This window comes from Eulemur rufifrons, chromosome 6 (assembly GCF_041146395.1).
Source record: "Eulemur rufifrons isolate Redbay chromosome 6, OSU_ERuf_1, whole genome shotgun sequence".
Lineage (NCBI taxonomy): Eukaryota > Metazoa > Chordata > Mammalia > Primates > Lemuridae > Eulemur > Eulemur rufifrons.
This window is the reverse complement of record NC_090988.1, coordinates 17,505,472-17,518,222: the sequence shown is the minus strand read 5'-3', so window position 1 is coordinate 17,518,222 and position 12,751 is coordinate 17,505,472. Positions and strand designations below refer to the sequence as shown.

Genomic DNA, 12,751 nt, shown 5'->3' with positions numbered 1-12,751 from the left:
GGGCTGAGCCAAATACCCAGCTCTACTCAGAGCGCTCGCAGCTCGCAACTCGCAACTCGGTGAGAGTTCAAACAACCTGTGCAGAAGCAGATGACACTTACCGCACTCTTGGAGAATGCCTGCATGCATTAATTCGATTAACACACTTGAATTAGTACAATTAGCAGGCACTACAACCAACCCACGTTGCAGGTCAAGAACCTGAAGCTTTAAAAGGTTAATTGACGCTCACCAGAGTGAGTACCAGGATCTAGAACCTAACCTGGCACACTCACTCCTGCACCATGATGCCTTTGGCCGAAGCCACACAATCACAAGGGTTTTGGAGGTGATCTCATCTGTGTCCTTCTCTCCAGGCCAGGCTTATGTGGCCATCTCCAGTTCATTAAGACGTCTGCGACTTCCTCGCCTGGTTCCCACAGCCAACACCTCCGTCAGAAATTTCTATTTATATCATATTAAATGCGGCTGGTAAACCAACGCCCCCCTCGTCCAGCCAGGTGGAGCGTGAGACTCGCAGTTTCCTGGACTCTTACGGTCAACCCTGAGATGCTGACAGCTCTCCCTAGGGTGCCTCTCACATCTCACCTCTGAAGTGCCCACGTCAACTCTTCCCAAAGGCTTTGGTTCAGAATCCTCCAGAAGGGTGGTTTGATTAAACAAAAGGAGCTTGGAGACTGGTTCTCTGAGCATCAGCACCCCGGCCTCTCCTTCCCCAGACGCTGACACCTCTGCTCAGGAGCGTATCAAGTCCTAGCCTCTGGGGTGAGTGGCCCCAGGGTGGGCCATCTGGGTGGCGGCAGGAGGCAGGGCCAGGGAGTCCCACTCCCAGATTGCAGTGGAGTTACACACACCTCACTCCGGGGCTTAATGAGTGTGCTAAAGCGCCAGAGAGAAGGCAAAGGAAACGGAACCAGGAAAGCCCAAGGCTGTTTGCTCTTTCCCATGTGGGGTGAGACTGGCAGTGGCCTGCCCCGTGGCCATGTGTCTAGTGGCCAGGACCAGGATTGCTCTGAGCAAGGTCACCTCCTACTTTCCCCAGCCCTGAGCAAGCAGCCCCGGCTGCACTTCACCTCTCAGTCACCAGGGGTCAGAACGACTGCATCCAGCGCCATGCCAAGGCCCAGACCTTGGACTCCCCAAAGGCGGTTCAAAAAGCCTTTAACCAAAGGGCAGTAATTTTTGTTGTAATGCTATCTGGTTTCATATTTGTATTTCTTTTAGAGTTTACATTATATTTTATATGTATAAAAATATATGTGGCACACATGTATAATAAAGCACAGTAATAACAGAAAAGCCCATAAACAAGTCACTTAGGAACTAGGGCTTTACAAATACTGCTGCGTTTACCTGTATTTTTCTCCAACCCATCACCTGGGCTCTCCCCCAGAGGTAATCAGTATCCTGAATATCTTTTTTAGAAAGTTGCTAATCAACAGGTATAAAATTTCGGTGAGGCAAGATGAGCAAGTTCTAGAGATCTGCTGTACAACATTGTACCTATAGTTAACAATTCTGTACTATACACCTAAAAATGTTAAGAGGGTAGATTTCATGTTAAGTGTTCTTGTCACGATAAAAAAAAAAAAGATAAAATTCACATACCATGAAATGTACCATTTTAAAGTGTACAATTCAATGGTTTTTTAGTATATTTACAAGGTTGTACAACTATCATCACTACCTAGTTCCAGAAATTTTCAACACCCCCCAAAGAAACCCCATGCCCATTAGCAGTCACTCTCCACTGCCCCCTCCCCAAGACTCTGACAACCATTAATCTACTTTCTGTCCCAGTGGGTTTGCTCATTCTGGACATTTCATATAAATGGAATTATAAAATATGTGTACTTTAATGTCTGGCTTCCAACTTAGCATAATGTTTTCATGGTTCATCTATGTTCTAGCATGTATTATTTTATTCCTTTTTATGGCTGAATAAAATTCCATTGTATGGATATATACCTTGCTCTTCTTTTTCAAAATACATCTAACATATGCATATATCTAAATACATTGTTTTTTTATTTTTATTTATTCATTTATTTATTTTATTTTTGATACAGAGTTTCGCTGTTGCCCTGGCTAGAGTGCCGTGGCATCAGCCTAGCTCACAGCAACCGCAAACTCCTGGGCGCAAGCAATCCTTCTGCCTCAGCCTCCCGAGTAGCTGGGACCACAGGCATGCGCCACCATGCCTGGCTAATTTTTTTCTATATATATTTTTAGCTGTCCAGATCATTTCTTTCTATTTTTTTTAGTAGAGACGGGGTGTCGCTCTTGCTCAGGCTGGTCTCGAACTTCTGACCTCAAGCGATCCTCCCGCCTCGGCCTCCCAAAGTGCTAGGATTACAGGCGTGAGCCACCGCGCCCGGCCTATATTGTTTAACGTAGCTTTTTTTAGCTTTATGATTATATCATGTTGTATATAGTCTTCTGAGACTTGCTTTTTTTGTTCAATATTATGCTTCTGAGGTTCACTCGTATTATTACATGTAGCTATAGTTCATTCATTTTCAATGTTGTGCAATATTCCATTGTGCTGGTAAATTATCATGTATTGATCCATTCTTCTGTCAGAGAACATCTGTTTGTTTTTCCCCCAATTTTGTGCTATTATGAATAATGGAGTTGTGAACATTTTTGTGTATGTTGCCCAAGGCACATACACAAGGATGCCAAGGGCACTGTTTTTCAATTCTTTTGACCACCACTCTCCTAAGAAATACATTTTACATTGCAGCCCAGTACAAACACACATCATGTATACCAGAAACAGTATCCCAAAACTATGAATGAGGTATTCTACTTTCTATTCTACTTTGTTTCCTTTAAAAAAAAAAAATGGCTAGGCTCCTTAATGGGTCACACTCTGCAGTTTGAAAAATAATGTTCTAGAGATAAGCGTAGGCGTAAAGTAGTTCATTGGGTTGTATAGTACACAAATAGTCAACTGTACACAATAATTTAAAGTTGTTTTCCAAAGTGATCATCTCCATTAGAATATCCAGCTGCATATGACCAGCCCCATTACTCTACATTCTATCAATACTTGATATTGTCAGATATCTTAATTTTTGCCAATCTAGATAGAGGTGTAAAATATGGTCTGAATTTGATTATTTTGTGATGGAGTTGGGCTTCTTTGAGTGTTTGCTGTTCCTGTTTCTTCATCACTGATGTGTTTCTCATGTCTTTTGCCCATTTTTCAAATGGGTTGACACTATTAATAATTTCTTATTCTAGATACTGTATCTTTGTCATTAACTATTGCAAATATCTTCTTCCAATTAGTGCCTTGTCTTTTCACTTTTTAAAACTGTCTTTTGATAAACAGCATTTCTTTATTCTAACATAATTGAATGCAATGATTTTAGGGTCTTAAGATATTCTTTCTCACTCTGAGGTCAGAAAGAATTTTTTTCTAAAAAATGTAAAGCCTTGTCTGTTATAGTTAAATCTTTATTCCATCCAGAATGGATGTTTGTGTAAGGCGTGAGAGTAAGAATCTAAGTTTCACTTTTTCCCATCCTGATAACCAGTAGTCCTGGCCCCAGCTCCTGACTACCCCCCAAGGTTCCATGCCACTTTTGTCTATGTCTGGTTTATACTTAGGTGTCCGGCCGTTTCTGAGCTTTCTCTTTGGTCAGTTTGTCTGTACCTGCATTAAAATCACAGTGTCTCAATTACTACAGTTTTATGATAACCTTGCCATGTGGTGGAAGCCCCCATGTTCTTCTCCTCTTCCTTCTCCTCCTCTTCCTTCTCCTCCTCTGCCTTCAGGAATGTCTTCAGGATTCTTGGTTTTTTGCTCTTATATATAAATTTTAGAATCAGCGTTTCAAATCCATCTAAAACGGTTGGTATTTTCATGAGAACAGCAATGGATCTATCTATAGAACAACTTGGGGAGAACTGACATATTTCTGATCTTGAGTCTCCTGTCTATAAATAAATCTTTTCATTTGTTTAGGTCCTTTTCAATAAAGTTTCACAAATGCTTTAATATAGGTCTCGTACATCTTCTGTCAGATTTATTCCTAAATACCTTGTAATTTTTATTGCTATTTTAAATGTTACCTTGTGTGTGTTTTCTAATTTTTGCTGGTACAGGGAAAAGCAATTGATCTTTTTTTTAATATATTTTATTTATTTATTGTTTGTTTGTTTTTCAGCTCATTATGGGGGTACAAAAGATCAGGCTATATGCATTGCCCATGCCTCCCCATGATTTTTATATATTGATCTTAAATCCAATAATCTTGTTAAACTGTTATTATTTCTAAAAATTTACCTATAGATGCCTTTAGGTTTTCTCTGTAGACATATCATTTGTAAATGATACAGTATTGTTTCTCCTTTCCAATTGCCACACTATTTATTTCTATTTCTTGTCTTAGTGCACTAGCTAGGAATTCTAGTAAAATGTAGAACAGAAACAATGATGGTGAACAAACACATGCACATAATGCATGCACACACACACGGTCTTATTACTGATTTTAAAGGGAGTTTTAATGTTTTGCAAGTTCCCCTCTAATCCTGTTTTTCTAAGTTGTTTCTGTTTTATATTAACTATGAATGAGTTTTCTATATCTATGGTTTTTCTCCTTTATTCTATCAATGAAGTAAATTGTATGTATGGGTTATCAGATGTTAAATCATCCTTGCATTTCTGGGATGAAACCAATGTAGTATCTTTTTAATAAACAGATGGATTTGGTTTGCTGATATTTTACTTTAGGAGTTTTGCATCTATGAGATCGGGCTGCAATTTTTTATTTTATTATATTGACCTTGCCTGGTTTTGGTGTGGTAGTGTTGGCCTCACAGACCAAGTACTTGCTCTCTTGCTATTCCTTGAAAGAGTCTGCAAAAGATTGGAATAATCTGTTCTTTGAATGTTTGGTACAACTAAACTACTGGGCTCAGTAGTTTCTTAGTGGGAACATCTTAAATTGCTCATTCAATTAATTAATGGTTATGGTCCTCTCCAGATACCTATTTGTTCTTTAATACGTTTAGTGAGTTATAATTTTATAGGAATTTGCTCTCTTCTGCCTTTAAATTTATTGCTATAAAGTTGTTCATAGTATTTTATTATTGTCATTTTAACTTCTGTTGGATCTGTAGCTCTATTTTTTCATTCCTAACGTTACTTATGACAGCTCCCTTTCTTCTTCCTCCATCTCACCAGAGATTTAACTATTTTATTAGTTTTTTCAAAGAACCAACTCTTGGTTTTGTTAACTTTTCTTTATTGTCTGTTTTAAAATTTTCTTAATTCTGCCTTTACATACCCTTTGGGTTTATTCCACCGTTCTTTTCCTCATGTTTATCTTCTTATGTTGGATACCTAGTTCATTAATATTTAGCTTTTCTTGTTTTAATAGAAGCATTTAAGACTATAAATTTCTAAGTACTACTTTCATTCCATCATAGAAGCTTTGAAATGTGGTTTTTGATTATGGTTTAGTTCTTAGTACTTTAAGTTTCCATTATAATTTCTTACTTTACCTATGCATTATTAAGAAGTCTGTTTTTTAAATGTCCACATATATAGTGATTTTCAATTTGCTTTTGTTATTGACTTCTAACTTAAGTGCACCATGGTCAGAGAACATGCTCTGTATGATATACAGACGCCTTGAAATGTATTGAGATTCACTTTATGACCTAGTGTGTATTGTTATTAAAAAATTCCATTCAGGCCGGGCGCGGTGGCTCACGCCTGTAATCCTAGCACTCTGGGAGGCCGAGGCGGGTGGATCGCTCGAGGTCAGGAGTTCGAGACCAGCCTGAGCAAGAGTGAGACCCCGTCTCTACTAAAAATAGAAAGAAATTATATGGACAACTAAAATATATATATACAAAAAATTAGCCGGGCATGGTGGCGCATGCCTGTAGTCCCAGCTACTCGGGAGGCTGAGGCAGTAGGATCGCTTAAGCCCAGGAGTTTGAGGTTGCTGTGAGCTAGGCTGACGCCACGGCACTCACTCTAGCCTGGGCAACAGAGTGAGACTCTGTCTCAAAAAAAAAAAAAAAAAAAATTCCATTCCATGTATGCTTAGAAGATTGTGAATTCCTTCATTGTTGGGGGAAAAGGTCTATATGCCATTAAATTAGATTATTTAGTGTGTTGTATAAATTTCTGTATTTTTTTGACTGATTGACCTGCCAAAAATTAAAATTGGCACTTTAAAATCTATCACTATGAGGATGGAATTATAAATTTATCTCTGTGTTTCTTACAATATTCTAACAGAAAGTTGAAAATCGTTATATTGTCCTTTGATTGCATCTTTTAGGATTATATAGCAATCCTCTCTGTCTTAAATTCTATTTTGCCTTCTACCTTTTTGTGTCTTTATATGTTGTGTGTGTATTTTATAAACAGCAAAGAGCTAGATTTTTGAAAAAAAATTCAACCTGATGGTTTCTATTAATTGTCACTCCATTTAATTTACTCCATTTATTGTGACTATTATATATTTCGTCTGGTTTCTGCCATCTGTTTCCCCCCTACATTTCTTGTGCTTATTTCTTTCTGTTGTCTTGCCTTTAAAAAAAAAATGATTATTTTTTTCTTATTCCCTTTCTCCCTCTGCTGGTTTACAAATTATATATGCTCTTCCCAAGTGTTTAGTAGTTATGTTTGGAATTTTACCATGTGTATTCAACTTAACAATGACTGAAAAAGTTTAGAGTTAATAGCTATAATAGTTACTAAGTACAATACTCCCTTGAAAATACAAAAATACAAATCACTCCCTGCCTGGTATATGTTAGTATTGTACAATATTTCAGTCCTGTCTTTTTTTAACACTGTAAAAATAGATACTAGTATTTGTACTGCATGAAAACAATGTTTGTTTAGATTTACCCATAGGCGCAGAAGCCAGCCTTCGAGATGGCCCCTAATGCCTCCTGGTATTCAGATCCTTGTATAGTCCCCTCTCACATTGCATTAGGGTTAGTCTGTGTGACCAATAAAATACGGCAGAAGTATTGGCATGTCACGTCCAATGTTATGTTATGAAAGGCACTATGGCTTTCTTTTCTCTCTCTCTCTCTCTCTCTCTCTCTCTCTTGTTCTGGGTGAAGCTAGCTGCCATGTCTTAGGGATACTCAGGCACCCCTGTGGAGAGGCCCATGTGTCAAAGAATTGATGGCCTTAGTCCAAAAGCCTGCTGGGAAATAAGGCCTGCCACGAACCCACGTAAGGGAGCCTGGAAGCAGATCCTCTAGCCTTCACCTGACTGCCACCTGGCCGACAGCTTGACGGCCACTTCCTCAAAGACCTTGAGCCAGAACCACCCAGCTAAGCTTTCCCCTGATGCCTGACCCTCAGAAATCATGTGAAATAACAAGTGTTTGTTGTTTTAAGCTGCGGAGTGTGGGGGCAATTTGTTAGGCAGTGATACATAACTAATACAACATACTTACTAACTGATTTGTTCATCATTCTTTTTGAATCTCAGCCATCCTTCAAGCCATTTTCTTTATTCCTGAACAACATCTTTTAGAGTTTTCTTTAGTGCAGATCTAGTGGTTATGAACTCTGTTTTGTTTGTCTGAAAAAGTGGCGTTATCTTTGTGGTGATAGACTCTAGGGTGGTCCCTAATAACTCCACCCTTCTAGTGGTCAAGCCCTTGTGTAATCTCCTCCGCTAGAATGAAGAAGGCAGGAGCTGCAACATGCTTCTCACCAACAGAAGGTGGCAAAGGTGAAGGGATATCACCCAAATGATGGTGTTATGTTACGTAAGACTCAATCTTAGCAGACTAGAGCTAGAGCCATTTCACCCTTGCTGGCTTGAAAAAGTGAGCTGCCATATTGTCGGAGGGCCCATGCGGAGGAGCACAGGGCAAGGAATTGTGGTTAGCACCTCGCAGCTGAGAGCAGCCCCTGGCCAATCACCAGCAAGAACATGGGGGCCTCAGTCCTTCTGCCACAAGGAGATGAATTCTGCCACCAACCTGAGGGAAGTACTTCTTTCCCCCATCAATTATCTTATCAGACCACAACCCTAGCCCGGGGTTACCTAGACTGTAGCTTCTTGTGACTCTGAAGCAAAGAACTCAGCTAAGCCATACTAGACTTCTGACCTAGAGATGCCACATGACCTAACCAATGTGTGTTGCTTTAAGCTGCTACATTTGTGGTAATTTTCTCTGCAGCAATAGAAAACTAATACAATCCTATCCTTTAAAGGTAGCTTGGCCTTGTGCTCAATTCTAGGTTGATTATTTTTGTTCTGCACTTTTCAGATGTTATTCCACCACTATCTAATTTCCATTATTGCTCTTGAGAAGTCTGCTACTCACTGCCATTCCTGACTGGCCTATCTTTTCCCTTGCCTCCTTTTATTTTCCTTTTATGTTTGGTGTTGTGGGTTTCATTAGACTAAAGTCTAAATGTGGATTTATTTCTATGTATTTTGTTGTGTTTCCTTTACCAGTAGATTCATTTTTTTCATCAATTATGAAAAACTCTCTGCCATTATCTCTTCAAATATTGCCCATTCCCCACTCTCCTTTCTTTTTCTGAGACTATGATTAGAAATATATCAGACACTCGCATTCTGTTCTCCATAGCACTTACCTGTTCTTTCATATTTCCCACTTATTGTTTCTCTGTGCTACCTTCTGGGTAATTGTTTCAGATTTATTTTCCATTTGCCAACTCTCTTTTTAACTGTGTTTAGCTGCTGTTTAATCCATCCATTTAATTTTTTATTTTGATGATTATACTATTAATTTCTAAAGGTTCTATCTGGTTCTTTTTGAAAGCACCTGGTCATTTGTGTTAGTTTTTGTTGCCTGCTCATTTTTGTGATTCCATCTTTTATTGCTTCCAACATTTCTTACACAGCTATTTATAGCCTGTCTCTGAAAATTCCAAACTCTTAAATCCTTGGGGATCTAGATCTACTTGTTGTTTCTGTGCCTCTCAGTCATAGTGACTTGATTTTTCCTGTGTTTGGTGATCTTTGACTGTAAGTTCATATTTGCTAGATTTTAATCTATGGAAAATTGATGGTCCTAAAATGGGACACTTTTTTCCAGAGAGGATACGTTTTGCTTTTTCATGGAGACTGAGGGCATCAGATACCAACTTGATTTCCCTTTAGCCCCTCTCAAGGTTCCTGGGCTTCAGGTAGGAGTCTCAGGTTTGGCTTCCCAATCTTGCTGAACCCAATGCTTACTAGTCCCCAGAATGCAGTGACATCAATTAGCATTCACTCTAAGGGTAACTCTGGCTTAAGTTCTGGTTGGTTATACTTTACATACTCCAGTGCTAATTTTATCTCATGGGTTGGTTTGTTTGTTTGTTTGGGTTTCTTCTGTTTGTTTGTTGTTGTTTGGTTTTTACATAGTATTTGGTGCAGTGAGAGGAGTGGTGACTGATCACTGGATGGTTTTCCTTCCTTTTTGTGAACCAAGTTCTGTAGTAATAAATCTGGCATCAATTATTTTATAGCGGAAAGTTCCTTCAGTGATTCAGGCAGTCATACAGTCCTAACACATTTTTCAAAGTATGAAATAAAGTAAGTTTTGATCATCTGCTATTTGTAAAATCTCCTCCTTTCTTTCTACATTTACTGCTACTTCCTAGACCAAGCTCCATCTCCAAATTGTATCTTCAAATTCCATTTGCTCCTTGCTCAGCCAGTGGGAAGACTGGACTCAGGACTTGGAAGGAGGATGGAGCTACACATTAAAAGCCTTCCAATCCTAAGGGCCTTTGTGGATTTTGGATCTGAGGTGAGAGAGGGAAGGACAAATGGGCCAGGCCTCCCACAGTGACCCCTTGACCAGCTCTCGCTAGAAGAGGGATCACAGTACCAGGCAAGCAGGGCCTCTCCTGGGACAATGGCCAATGGCTCAGGTTGCTGCTGTGCCTTCCCCTCAAACTCCCAGCAATCACCTCCATAGATGCTCAGGTTCAACGCAATCCCACAAATAAACAATGAATTCCTAGAAAGGGCCATACTGTTCTGGATCAGCAAGGGATAAACAGGTGAACAAGATATACCCCACATGGAGAGTAGGGCTTGGCAGTAAAGGGCTCTTCTGATACATCAGCACATGTGAAAAGGAATTCCCAAGAGGTAGAGACTACATGCAACAAGGGTCCAGAAGAACAGGGAGAAAGGGAGCAGGCAGTACAACAGGGAACCTGGGAAGTTTCCGTGGAGGAGTCAACATTCCCACTGAACCCCAAGAGCAGGAAAGGATTTTGATAGACAGGGATGGAGAGAGAAGAGGAGGGGCATTCGGCAGAGGAAACAACATGAACAAAGGCAGTGAGCCAGAGATGGAAAGTAGGAATGATCAACACTATTCAGTTCAAGTTCAAGTTCAGTTCAAGTTGACCCTCAAGGCACTTCATTCAACAGTGGCTGCCTCAAGTGTCTTCCTCAGCGGGATTCTGAATGAGCATCCTCAAGAGAGGGCTTTCATCCACTGGTAGTGTTTGCAGAGCATAGGAGGGGGCCTGGCAGCACCCTACTCGGTATTGGCCATTTCTAGTGTAAGATACCTTCCGAATCCGTGAAGAATCCAGTTTGAGTAAAGTGTGATGGGGTAGGTGGTGAGAATTCAGATAAGATGGCTGCAATCAGATTGTGGAAGATCTTGAATGCCAAGCTAAAGAGTTAAGACTTGTCTTTGTATTCTAAAGAAAACATTTCTGATCAAGTTACAGTGTGCTGAAAGAAATTGTTATAGATTTGAAAAGTGACCAATTCTCTACTCCTTCAAGCTGCTGCCCGGCCTGGGCTACACCAGCCACACCTCAACACAGGCCTCCTCAGGGTGCCTCTTGGCCCCTAAACCCATTTTTAAAAATCTCATCTGTGGTCCTGCTGGCGCTGGCTCTGAGTCGAGTGGCCAAGTGCATACACAGAGCTTTTGAAGGGACACAGAATGCCTTTGTCTCACTGCTGCACCAAGAAACTCTATCTCGGCTTTCCTCCCTGCCAAATACCACCCCTTTGTGCACCCCATCCTTCCTGTTACCCCACGTCCCTTTCTCCCTCCTTCCTGGGAAGAAGCTGGGCTGCCTGGGACTGGCTGCGGTGGGGAGTTTAGGAGGTGGTGGGAGTGACAAATCTCATTCCAAGCCACAGAGTCTAGGGAGCAGATGGAGGGGAGGAGGGAGGAGTCTTTGGGAGAGGGAGAAGCACGGCAGAACTGGGAGGAGGGGGAATGGGGACATGACATGATCCTCAATGTGCACGTTGGGCCCTGGGCCCCTGCCTGGGGGGTGCCGAGGACCTGGCTCACTGGCACAGGGCATCTGAGAAATCATCACTGCTGGACTGGGGGACTCCTGAGCCTGCTCACCCTCCTGCTCCCACCTCTTTAACTCTAGACCATTTGGACCATTCTTCTCTTCTGGAAAATGGGACCAATCACATCTTGCTTCCTCTATAGTATATTATGAGAAAGAATTTAGTTTCCACTCATTCTTCTTCCCCTTTCCATGCTCTCATTTGTCTCTTGATGAGTAAACAGCTGATGTTTCTGGTGGCAGCAGCACTTCCAAGTTAATTTTCCTCTCTGATCATCGGCCGTGTGCGCAGTTGCTTCCTGCATGTGCGGGAGAAAGCAATCCGAAGTTTCTCCGGCAATTATCTTTCCATACTGAGTCACATAATTTCGCTTAATTGCTGGGTAAAAACTGCTCAGAAAGAGAAGCCACTAGTTGATGATATAGCAACATGCTGTATTATTTTTGATTCCACACAGCGGTGAGATAGATCAGAATAACCAGTTTCCATTGTGAAAATAACTCAGAAACAACCTCCCTGGAAAATGCAGAGGCTCCAAATCACAAGGAAACTTCATTATCTCACCCTCATCACTCCCTCCTCCTGCTCCCAAAGCTCGCCTGCCCCACCTTGCATCCTACCTGCCTGCCTTCCTGCAGGCTCAGCCCACCGACGACGTGCTCCAAGGGACTGCCATGGCCCTCGTCCTGGCGGGATGCCCCAGAGAAAGATGAGGCCCCACTCCAGAGTGCATACTGCAAGAGACCCTTTTGTGGGATCACAGAATGCCTAGGTCCCACTGTTTAGGCTAACTGGTTACCCTAGACTATTAGTGTATGCCAGGGGACATGGGTTAGCCTGTGCTGTACCCAGATCTTGTTATTAGTAAAAGAAGATTCGTCTGTGTATAAATAGGGTATAACCAAGCAGTGAGGTTTACTAGATGCAGCTGGCATCACAGAAGCCAGCGAATGGTAGCATGATTGAGATGAAGGCTTCTACTTTTTATTTGAGAAGATTGAGGCCCCAAAAAAGAGATGATGCACCTGATTCATCCAGCGAGTCAGGGGCAAGGCCTGGCTCAGAACACATGCCTCCTGCTCCCGCCCGCAGCTTTGATGTGCTGGGAGTGGGATGTGGGCACGCCGGGGCTGGCAGAGCAGCGGCCACAAGGAACAGCGGGAAGGCTGAGCAATGCCGGAGGTCACTGGGGCAGCGGGCTGGAACCAAGGAAGAAGACAAGGCCCTGCAGGCATGCGGGTGGCCAGGGCAACGAGAGGGGCAGGAGGGAAGCCAGGAGAAGGCTCCTTTGATTATAAGACGACCTTGGACTGGAGACGGAAGGGGCAGCACTGGCTTTGGGAAAGGTGAGGGGTGGAATCACATCTAGAAAGGGCCTTCTGGGGGCATGGAGCCCAACTCCTCACCGCTCACACGGGGAGCAAACAGATGATGAGAACAGGCCTCTC

General features: G+C 41.9%; 1 protein-coding gene across 1 annotated transcript in view; it reads right to left on the bottom strand.

The window, feature by feature from the left end:
- FXYD6 (FXYD domain containing ion transport regulator 6) overlaps nucleotides 1–12,751 on the bottom strand; it is a 36,394-nt gene that overhangs the window by 5,487 nt on the left and 18,156 nt on the right. The window lies entirely within an intron of this gene.